This window comes from Octopus bimaculoides, chromosome 2 (genome assembly GCF_046866305.1).
Source record: "Octopus bimaculoides isolate indiv1 chromosome 2, ASM4686630v1, whole genome shotgun sequence".
In the NCBI taxonomy this organism is placed as follows: domain Eukaryota; kingdom Metazoa; phylum Mollusca; class Cephalopoda; order Octopoda; family Octopodidae; genus Octopus; species Octopus bimaculoides.
This window is the reverse complement of record NC_142929.1, coordinates 53,404,768-53,416,357: the sequence shown is the minus strand read 5'-3', so window position 1 is coordinate 53,416,357 and position 11,590 is coordinate 53,404,768.

Here is an 11,590-nt window from a genome sequence, read left to right as displayed (position 1 = left end):
GAACTTATGGGATGACCTGATAATATTGCTTCCGTCGCTAATAATGAATTTCGTGATATAAAGTTTTAAAATCCTCGTTGATAATAACATACATCTTTAAGTAAATAATTTATTACTAAAAAGTAAATATATAAATTAATAAAGAACATGACTAATGAGAGCAAACGAAAACAGGAATCATGCTGTAATTTGAGTCATGTAAACTGTAGTTTACGCCTAAAAATGATTTATTCAAGCAATAAGTACGTAAGATATACTGCTTCTTATACTGTTTAAGGATTTCTACAATTTAGTGAGTAGTTATATATTTTTGTTGTCCATGTTATTGCAGGGGTACTGTCAGCAAATGAGAGTGGTAGTCCTCTTAATCGCCATCATAAGTTTTTCGGATTTGTAGTTTTTGTTTTTTTGTTTTTTTTTCAAAATTTCGTTTTAGAAATTAAAAAAAAAAGATATATTTTATGGCGTCGGAAGTGACGTTTAACGAGGGAGAGAGAAAGGTCAGAAGAAGAAGAAGAAGAAGAAGAAGAAGAAGAAGAAGAAGAAGAAGAAGAAGAAGAAGAAGAAGAAGAAGAAGAAGGAGGAGGAGGAGCAGCAGGAGGAGGAGGAGCAGGAGGAGGAGCAGGAGGAGGAGCAGGAGGAGGGTTGTTACGAAACAAAATGTTCTCCATAATGAAAAAGAACGGAAAAATGAAAAGGATGTAATTTTCATTTGATCATTCAAATTAGGGCCATAAAAAAAGCACTTCCACCATCTTCACCAGCAACCCACCACCAGTGATGTAACTACGATGACACTATCAATGCTAACGCCCCTAAAATTTATTCTAAAAGCTGACATCCCCTATCACCTCCGCCACCATAGACAGCCTCACAAGCAGCAATGCTAGAGCCAATCGTAGTGCGAACACTTGTAGCGAAGTAAACAAGAGCAATAGAGACGCAACTGTAACATCAACAGTATGAACGCGGTCGGAGTTTGAATGCACTTGAACATGTGGAAACCCGGAAAATGAAGAGAAACGGGTGAGGTGCGTCTTCAAGTAGACGTCACGCTGCCATAAGAGTTTTGGGAGGAGATTCGTAAGGAGAGGTTGGCATCTCTCTGCTTCTCTAGGGACAAGGAAGAGTTCGGTGTACACACAGAGCAGATGAAGAACTCTGTCCAATCTTCTAAGTCTGATGGGACCAGAAGCATGGAACACTAACCCTGATGCTGAAACTAAACGAAGCGAGGAGGCCATGGGTGTTCATAGACTTCCAAATATTAATCATCCACGAGAATCATTGGGCCATCTATTTTTGTGTTTATTCTTATATATGTGTATGCATATGTATGTATGTGTGTGTATGTATGTATATATATATATATATATATATATATATATATATATATATATATATATATATATATATATATATATATATATATCGTTGCTATTATGCAAGAGTGATGTAAGTCCAAGACGTTGCTTTTTCAGAGAACGAACAAAAATAGTTTCACCATTCGATAGCAAAACCGTTGTACTACACTGACAATTTTTGATACCTTGGCATCTGAAGCAGCTGGATATACAATAGTTTGTCCACAACAACTTGCTATTGATATATATATATATATATATATATATATATATATATATATATGTATGTATGTATGTATATGTATACATACTTACACACATACATACATACGCATGTGCGTCTGTATGAAATCATATGTGTGTGTATGAATATGTCTATGTACATCGTATTCTGGCTAAATTTAACAGTTTCCATAAAAGGAAAAGAAAACAACATCCCATAAAAAAATTGTTTTTTCAAAAATGAAAAATATCAACCAGATTATAGCTGGGAGATAACAGTTTACTGAAAATAGCTGCCATCTGCTTCCACTACGACTTCAAGATGGCTCCGAAACTTGGCGCGTGCTTTCCTCAACGTGTCGCTGGAAAGATCTTTGAACACCTGTTTGATCTTGGCCACCAGCTCGGCGTTGATGTCTTAAGTAGAACGATTGGTGACTTTCGCATTTGTGCCCTACACATAGTAATCCATGGGATTACAATCCGGAAAAATTAGGGGGCCAGGAATTGCGGTTTGTGAAGTCGTAGAAATCCCCCGACAACCACTTCTGACTCTTTCCAGTAATATAGCAAGAAGCCAAATCCTGCTGCCATACATATTACCTCCTGGTAGCAACCTTCTGCAACCATAGTTTGACCAGTCTCTAGCAGCTTCAGATAGTCATCTGAATTGAGCCTAAGACCTTGTTCAAAGATATGGGGCGACATTACGTCACCTTCACTGGAGACACATCCAAAGATCTTCGTAGTTTGGGGGAACTTAGATTTCATGATGCCCATGTCATGTCTTACAGCTTTTACAGTGTTCATGGAACATTGAGCCGTAGTCATGATTTCAGCATTTTCATAGCCGGCACAAGTCATCATGATAGTAACTCTTTTCCAATATTCAGATGGCTTCCAGTCCTCTATGTCAGCTAAATTATTCTCAACTATACCTTAAATGTTTATGCAATCCTGTTGACTGTTCAGCAATACATCAAGCTGGTCTTGAAAAAAAGGTGACATACATACATGCACTCACATACACACATAAATACATACATATATGCATGCATACATATGAAGAGTATGCGTTTGCAATCCAGGAACAGGAAATATCAACCAAATACCTAATGCACAAAAGGGACAGAGACGCAGGAAAAGCAGCAAAAAGTTGTAACCGATGAAGACTTAGTGGAGTTAACACCGAAGATATTACCTACATCATAAGCAGTTGTCTGAAAATGTTATCACGGTATTATCTGCCGATGAGACATGATGTAACTAAAGCACTGTATCATGAGATCCGTAGGAAGAATAACCCTAAGGCCAAAGAAATAAGAAACCACATTATGGTAGAACACATAGCCACTCATAATAAGGAGTGCTGGCGGAATGTCCCATTGAAAACTTCAATAAAATGTAAACATAATAGACCAGACAAAATGATTTGAGATGGAGAAGACAAACTGTGTACCGTTGTGGAAATCAGCTGCCCAGCGGATGTTAAATTAAAGCTTAAGATCAGTGAAAAAGAAAATACCTACACTGAAAGTTTGAGAAGCCTACAGTTACTATACCCAGATTACAAGTTCAGGTTTATACTTGTAATTATTGGGGAACTGAGATATATAACACACAGCCTAAGTACTAATCTTGAGAAATTAGACTTCTCAAAACCAGGAAGGAGACAGCTGGTTCGAAGACTACAGATCCAAGTCATCACTGGGACAGTAAAAGTCTGTAGAATTTTCATGTTTATCATTTAATTATATATATGCGCATGTCTAGACATGCAACTATATGCATGAGAATACATACATTAAACAAAGTATACAAGTCTGCACATGCACTGACTCCAAATACTGCACGTATACATACATACATACATACATACATACACATACATACACATACATACATACATACATACATACATACATACATACACACACATACATACATACATACATACATACATACACATACATACATACACATACATACATACATACATACATACATACATACACACACATACATACATACACACACACACACATACATACATACATACATACATGCATACATACATACAAAAAGACTATTGATATTGTTGAAATACCGATGAAGGAGCTTTGGACCTAGATTAGAAACTGGCTCTTTCTCTATTGGCCGCAAATCTTGAAATAAAACTGAATAATGACATACATACATACATACATACATACATACATAAATACATACATACATACATACATACATACATACATACATACATACATAAAACAAAAACATACAAATCTGCTTATGGACTGAATCCAAATATTGCGCTCCCAATGTCTCCTGAGAAAAGGAGGCCATAAAAATTGTCAAATTTCGCCCGATTGCCCTAAATTAAAAAATAAATAAATAAATAAAACCTTATGAGTAATGTTTTTTCTGAGAAATATTGTTTCTGTCTGTCCTGTGCAGTATTCAACCTGAAACACGAGTGTAAAATATTCAAAATATGTAAAGCACGCAGAAGATACTCAATGCATTTCAATTGGCTTAGCAATGAGGTTAGTTAAATTCTAGTGGAAATCTTGTCGCTTTAATCAATTGAAATCTAGTGAATGTTGTAATTATTTATGCATTGTTGAAATTTAATCTAAAAATACATGGTTTTATTTTCCAAACAAGCTCTTGTCTTACAGCAGGCGTAACTCTGTTTAATACACGCAGCCCGTTCATACAAGTCATTTTCTTTTAACTTATTGACTATGTGATAAGCTTCCTCGTTTTTCTTTCTATATCTGTGTATCTATCTGTCTGTCTGTCTGTCTGTTTGTCTGTCTATCTACCTACTTACCGATTTATCTACATATATGTGTGTATGCATGCATGTCTATACTTTTGTTTATGCATGTATGTATATGCATATATATATATATAGTTGAAATTTACAGAAAAACAAAAGACGTAGACAGGTGTATGAACAACAAGCAGGTGTATTAGTTTGACGCTCGGGAATGTGAGAAAGTGTTTTACGTTTCGAGCCTACGCTCTTCAAGAGAAAGGAATATGAGGAAATAAACGGAGGTAGAATAAAACAGAGATTGTGGATTTAGCGATCAACCATGGCGACTGGTTGGGAAAAGTAGTTTGACAGGAGAGCTAGGAAGAAGGGGAGATAATAAAGTACTAGTGATACTAAAACGAAGGTGCGTGTGCGTGTGTATATGTGAGATTGTGGAAGTGTGCGTGTGTAGATAGGGGTTAGTGACTTTGACATGTGGATATGCGTGTGTGTGTGTAAGTGTGTGCGTCTATAATGTGCAGGTGTGTGGGTGTGCGGATGATGATGTGTGGGTGTGCAAATGGTGTGTGGTGTAGGTGCTGGGAAGTGCTAGTGTGTGTGGAGTGATGTGGGGTGCTGTGATGTGGTGTGGTGTGGCGGTGTGGGGTGTGGGGATATGAGGGTGATGTGTGAGTGTGGGGTGAAGATGTGGGGGTGAGGATGTGGGGATGAGGATGTGGGATGAGGATGTGGGGTGGATGTGTGGGGGTAGGGATGTGGTGTGGATGGACAGGGTATCAATGAAAAGAGAAGGTGGGTAGAAGTGAAGAGAGGAAGGTGTCAGAGCAACAGAGGAGAGGAGGGGTGCAGATGAAGAGAGGGGGGAGTTGAGCCTATGTAACGCAAAGGAGCGAAGTGAGAAGATTAATTCCTGTTCACGCGAAGGCGGGAGTTCGGATAGCCCCTGTGCAAAGACAATGCGAACACAGACAGGTGTTGTAATGAATGACCGGTTGAGCGCAAAACCGGGGTGTCATTGCCGAGTCTAATGTCTCGGCGGTGCTCCGCGAACCGGTCAGGCAAGCGGCGTCCCGTTTGACCGTTGTACAGAGAAGGGCAGAAAAAGCAGGAGATGCAGTAAATGATGTTGCTACAAGTGCAGGTAAAAAAGTCGGTGATATGATAGGGACGATGATGGGTGCCTGTGAGGATGGTGGTGTTGGAGAGGTAGGGGCAAGTGCAGCAGCGTGGGTGGGAGCAGAAGAACGAGCCAGGTTGAGAGGGGGTAGGGAAAAAGCTGTGGACCAGGAGGTGACGCAGGTTGTGGACTCGTTTGAAGGAGGAAAGAAGTGTGTTGGGGAAGATGTGCGAAGTGGAGGGGTCGGACTGGAGTCGCCGGAAGGCTCGGAGAATGGTGCGTTTGAGGGGCAGGGTGGAGGGGTGGTAGGTGAAAGGAAACGGAAGACGGGCAACGGAAAGGTGGGTGCGGAGAGAGAGAGAAAGAGAGAGAGAGAGAGAGAGAGAGAGAGAGAGAGAGAGAGAGGCACGGTCCACAGAACGTGCTCTGGCAAGCGCTGTGTCGATAGTAGTGAGGAGATATCCACGAAGGATGAAGTTGCGAGCCATGAGTTGAGACTGAGTCTCAAAGTCATGGTTGTCACTGCAGAGGCTGCACAGATGGAGGAATTGGGAGTAGGGGATAGAGAGCTTGGTGTGGGTAGGGTGGGAGGAGGAGAAGTTAAGGTATGAATGTGAGTCGGTGCGTTTGTAGTGGATGGATGTAGTGAGAGTGGAGTGGTGTGTGTTGACCGAAATTTCGAGGAAGGCGACGGAAGTGTTGGAAATAGTGCAGGAGAATTCGAGGGCAGAATGGAAGGATTGGACAAAAGAGAGGAAGGAGTCTAATTGTTCGCAGGATATATATATATATATATATATATATATATATATATATATATATATATATATATATATATATATATATATATATATATATATATATTGTCCCCCACCTCCACTTGACAGCCAGTGTTGTTGTGTTTACCCGAAGGTTATAATATCCAGGCAGATACCGAATTTCTCTGAGTGAAATGCCAAGGCTGGTTTCTTCTGATGGTGCGTTATTTAGCTTACATCCGATGTTCTAGCTTATTTGTTGGCTACTTAGAATGTGAAGTATATACGTGCGTGCGTGCGTGCGTGCGTGCGTGCGTGTGTGTGTGTGTGTGTGTGTGTGTGTGCGTGTGTGCGCGCGCGTGTGTCTATGTGTCCTAAAAAATGATTGAATAAATTTCATGAAAAGATCTCAAAAATGAATAGATATAGTTTTTACCCGAATAAAACTCAGCTGAGTATACGTTTCTTTTTCTTTCTCTTTTCTTTTCTTGCTTAAAGAAAGGGTTCGAAAATTATAAAATAAAATCTTCTAATCGAACAATTTTCTTCTGTTTGATTACCACCTTATAAAGCAATTGTCGTCGGATATGTAGAAGGCTCTTGTTCTACGGTGATCCGATATTTTGAATCAGGAAACGATAAAACCTTTTCTTATAACTTAATTTTTGTAGCAAATGTAATCAAATGCCACCAATTTCAACTTCCTGAGCAGAATTATTGTCACAGAAACAGGTATTGGGGCAGATGTCAACTCCAGAGTCGGCCGTACAGCAGCACTGTTTAGAGAAATGAATATGATCTGAACCAGCACTTCGATCATCGACCGTACGAAGATCCTGCTGAACGAGGGCATTACTCTGCCAACAGCAGCCCATACAGGTGATATTTGGAAAATAACTGCCAAGATAACTCAGAGGCTGAATGTATTCCACCAGTAGCGTCTATGCAGAATGCTTAAGATCATCCACAGAGACAGAATTTCAAACTCTGAAGTCTTAAGAGCCAATTTGCGCAGCCTGCAGAAGATTATGGCGAAAAGAAGATTGTGTTTTGTAGGTCATGTTTTCCAATTGTCAGAAGGCTGGATACCCAAGACAAACTATACAGTATGTTAAAAAAACAAAACAAAACAGGAAAGGTAACCTCGAGTCATGCTGACTCATAAGGGCTGTTTTCCCAGTTTCCATGGTATATAAATTCCCCACCTGGACGGGACGCCGGTCCGTCACAAGTTTACTCATTTTTGCCAGCTGAGTGGACTGGAGCAACGTGAAATGAAGTGTTTTACTCAAGAACACAACGCGTCACCCGGTCCAGGAATCGAAACCACAATCTTACGATCATAAGCCCGATACCCTAATCACTAAGCCACGCAACTCCACTACATTAAGCACCACCAGAGGGACGAAGTAAGAGAGAGAGAGAGAGAGTCTAAAGAAGACATGACGTGCCACCTTCAAAGGTACAGCAACTTAACATCATCCCGGAAGATATAGGCCTCTACCCTCAAAACCGGGATTATTTGAGACGTCCTACCGTCCAATGTGCAAGCCAAGTCTATGAGAGGAACTAACACGAAGAATCAAATGTAGTCTCCGCTCTAAGTCGACAACTTAGAGTTCCATCTTGTTGCGTAGTGATTTCTGAGAATGATTCCGAAATATATATATATATATATATATATATATAAAGATAACACTAGGCGCTGGTGTGGTAAGAAGTTTGCTTCCCAGCCACATGGTTCCATGTTCAGTCCCACTGCGTGGAACATTGGGCAAGTGTCTTCTACTATAGCCTCGGACCGACCAAAGCTTTGTGAGTGGATTTGGTAATCAGAAACTGAAAAGAGCCCGTCGTGTGTGTGTGTGTGTGTGTGTGTGTGTATGTGTGTGTGTGTGTGTGTGTGTGTGTGTGTGTGTGTGTGTGTGTATGTGTGTGTGTGTTGGCCCCCACCACCGCTTGACAACATTTGTTGGTGTGTTTATGTCCCCGTAACGTAGCGGTTCGACAAAAGAATAAGGCCGATAAAATATCCAGGCCTTAAAAAAAATATGTACCGAGGTTGATTAATTCGACTAAAAATTCTTCCAACCGGTGCTCTAGCATAGCTGTAGTCTCATGACTGAAATAAATGAAAGAATGCCTACTACAACTTATGAAGCTAGGGAGTTTCACGTAAACCTTTTTCGAGAGTTATATTGCATATGTCACAATGACGGATGAAAGCGAGTTGGTGCTGATGGCTGATTTCTCTCAAATATTGTAGACAGTTTTCTTTACTTCGTTCCAATGTTTAAAGCTTTGCTTTTGCGGAAGGCGAGTAGAGTCATAACGAAAAAATGGTTTCGGGTACTCGTTTCTGACCTATACAACTTTTGATTTATATCTACGTAGGTTGATATCAAAGAGAAAAATCTAAAACCGATGCTTCACAAACAAAGTACTATTAGATTAGAATTCGGTCCATAGACATGTAAGCCCTCCCTCCGGCCAAATAAGTACACTGGGGCGTACAGTATTTATTGACAGCAAGCTGCAGCATAAATAAATTGGAATTGGGCCCCTAGACTTCTGAGGCCCCAGGCAAGTTAATACACCTAGTCCTATATTATTTGTTGACATCAAGTCAAAGCTTAAATAGATCAGAATTGGACTGTTAGTCGTGTGAGATTTCTAGACAAAGCAACGTACTGGCCCCTACAGCGTTTATTTATTGACAGCAGGCCACAGCATAAATAGATTCGAACTGGGCAACAACGATCCAGCCAAATTGCCACCTTAAAGAGTATTTAAAGACCTGTTAATAATTGGTACTAAGTTCAGAGAGAGGGATTCGTGTTTGAGGAAACGGTCAAATGCATTGTTTACGTGTTAGAGAGTTTACGTGTTAAGAGTTTTCTAAAGTCGATGGCTAAAGAGAGAATTATTTCAGCGATTTCATCTTTCTTGTAGAGTGGAGATGTGTATTTTTGTCTATGCTTGTGCATATGTACCCGTAAGATAAGTGTATGTGTGTGGAGATGTGTGTGTGTGTGTATTTGTGTGCATGTGTGCAGCTTAAGTATTTCAAATATCTTAAATTTTATGTTTACAATACTGATTTCGTTTATGCGCAGATGCAATACCAATTGTTTAAACGAAAAGTGCAATCAATGAATATCTAACTCAATGTGCCTTAAGCGCACAACTGGGAGGAAATTAAGTCGCAATCAAGATAAATAACCATGGCTGACTTGTAGGGAATGAGATTTCACTTAAATAGTAAAGCTAAAATGTTAAGTGACTTGATCAAAAGATTTCGACAAACGGGCTGTTTAGCTTTAGGTTTTATTAATTAAGTCTGTTATCGTTAGTTCACAAGTCTTCATTCCTAAGTTAATAATGTCGGTTGGGACTGGTTTAGTTTAACAATTTGGCTACAAATAAATCACTTAATCCTAGTATGTTAACAACTAAAGGCTTCGTTCGACAGCTTTTATTTATCAATTGTTTGATAAACATTATATCTTAATTAAGCTAGTATGCCACCTTTACTTATATAAACACGACAACTCACCGCTACACTAAAATGAAAAGATAAAGAAAAAGGAAGACAGAAAAGCTTGAAACCATTCGTGTATCTTCCGTACTTTAGCAAGAATGATCAAAGGCAAAAACACATGTTAGATCGCAAAGCCTAAATACCTGAGCGGAAAACTTGTTTCGTATGTCACTAGGCTAACCTCTGTTTGACTGACAGATAACAGAATTGTAGATGAATTCTACTTGAACTCGTGTAAATAATTAAACGGTAATGGGTCATCAAGGGGAATTAATCTAACAAGTTACGACGGCCACTGACCACCAGCATTATGCTCATATGTACTTATGCATATATGTGTGTATATGTGTGTACGTATGCGTGTGTATGTGTATGTATGTGTATATATATATATATATATATATATATATATATATATATATATATATATATATATATATATATATATATATACATACATATATACATATATACATATATGTATATATATATATATATATATATATATATATATATATATATATATATATATATATATAAATATATATATATATACATAAATACACACACACACACACATATATATGTACTGTACCTATGTACGTATATGTATTAGCATGTATATATAGACATATATTTGTGTGTATGTATGTAAATATGTGTGTATGTATGTATGTATTATGTTTGTATGTATGTATATATGTATGAATGTAGGTACGTATCTTTGTATGTATGTTTGTTTGTTTGTATGTATGTATGTTCTTTTCCGTTTTGAGTTATTTGAAGTCTTCCTATACGGAAGGAGTTGCTTTCTATCGGAGATAAAGTCCTCACTCGCTTTTCTCAGCAGCAGTTGTCCTCCTTGTTATCATTTCTGATGATGGTAAGTTACAAAAATAAAATTGATAAAAAAATTAATAAAACATGCGTATAAACATTTAACTGAATTAAGTATTTGGATAACATTAAAACTTAAAAAAGAAAATGACAGTTATATCACAAGAAAACGTCAGCGTACACGATGTTGGTAATGTTTTCGGAATGTATGCATACAGCACCGTCGTCAGAGCAACCATACTTTTGTCCACATTTATATAGATCAGTTGAGAAGAACAGATTTATTTTATTCAATATAAAATCAAAAATCTGATAAAATCCAAATGTGTACCTGATATTTTATTCAATTGGCTGTCATTGATTGACTGTCATTGGGAAAAGCACTCGAACTGAAAGCTATAACTGTGTAAGGGTATAGGGTTAGTTTAATTATTGGCAATCGTAGTCTTCACTTTCTGTTACAATGTCCCTTTTGGTCGTATACTCATGTAAATAGGTTAGTGAAATTCTTCTTCTACTTCAGAGAAATATTGAAATGATAGATCTCTAGGTTTCTAAATTCACAGGCATCATTCATTTTTCTATCAAGTTCATCATCAGATACCATGCGGTTCATCTTTTAAATTTAGCATTGGTGTCTCCAACAGTTTCACTTTCAATTTGAAACCAATTCCTGACAGAGTTTGCTCTAATGAAGAGAAATCTAATGTTATAACCTCGAATATTTATTTTGGTGCAATTCAGGGCTAGTTGGAAGGGAATTTATTTCGTTGCAATTCCTAAAATTTAAGATATCTTCAATTTCTCATTTACTCAATCAAACTGAGACTTTAGATTTTATAAATGAGCCACATGTACACTCTGCCGTCGACAAATATGCTTGGCATTCAGGACAAATCACGTTCGCCCAACATCAAAATAATCATCATCAAAATAATTCTTCAGATTCTTTGATAATTCTTCACC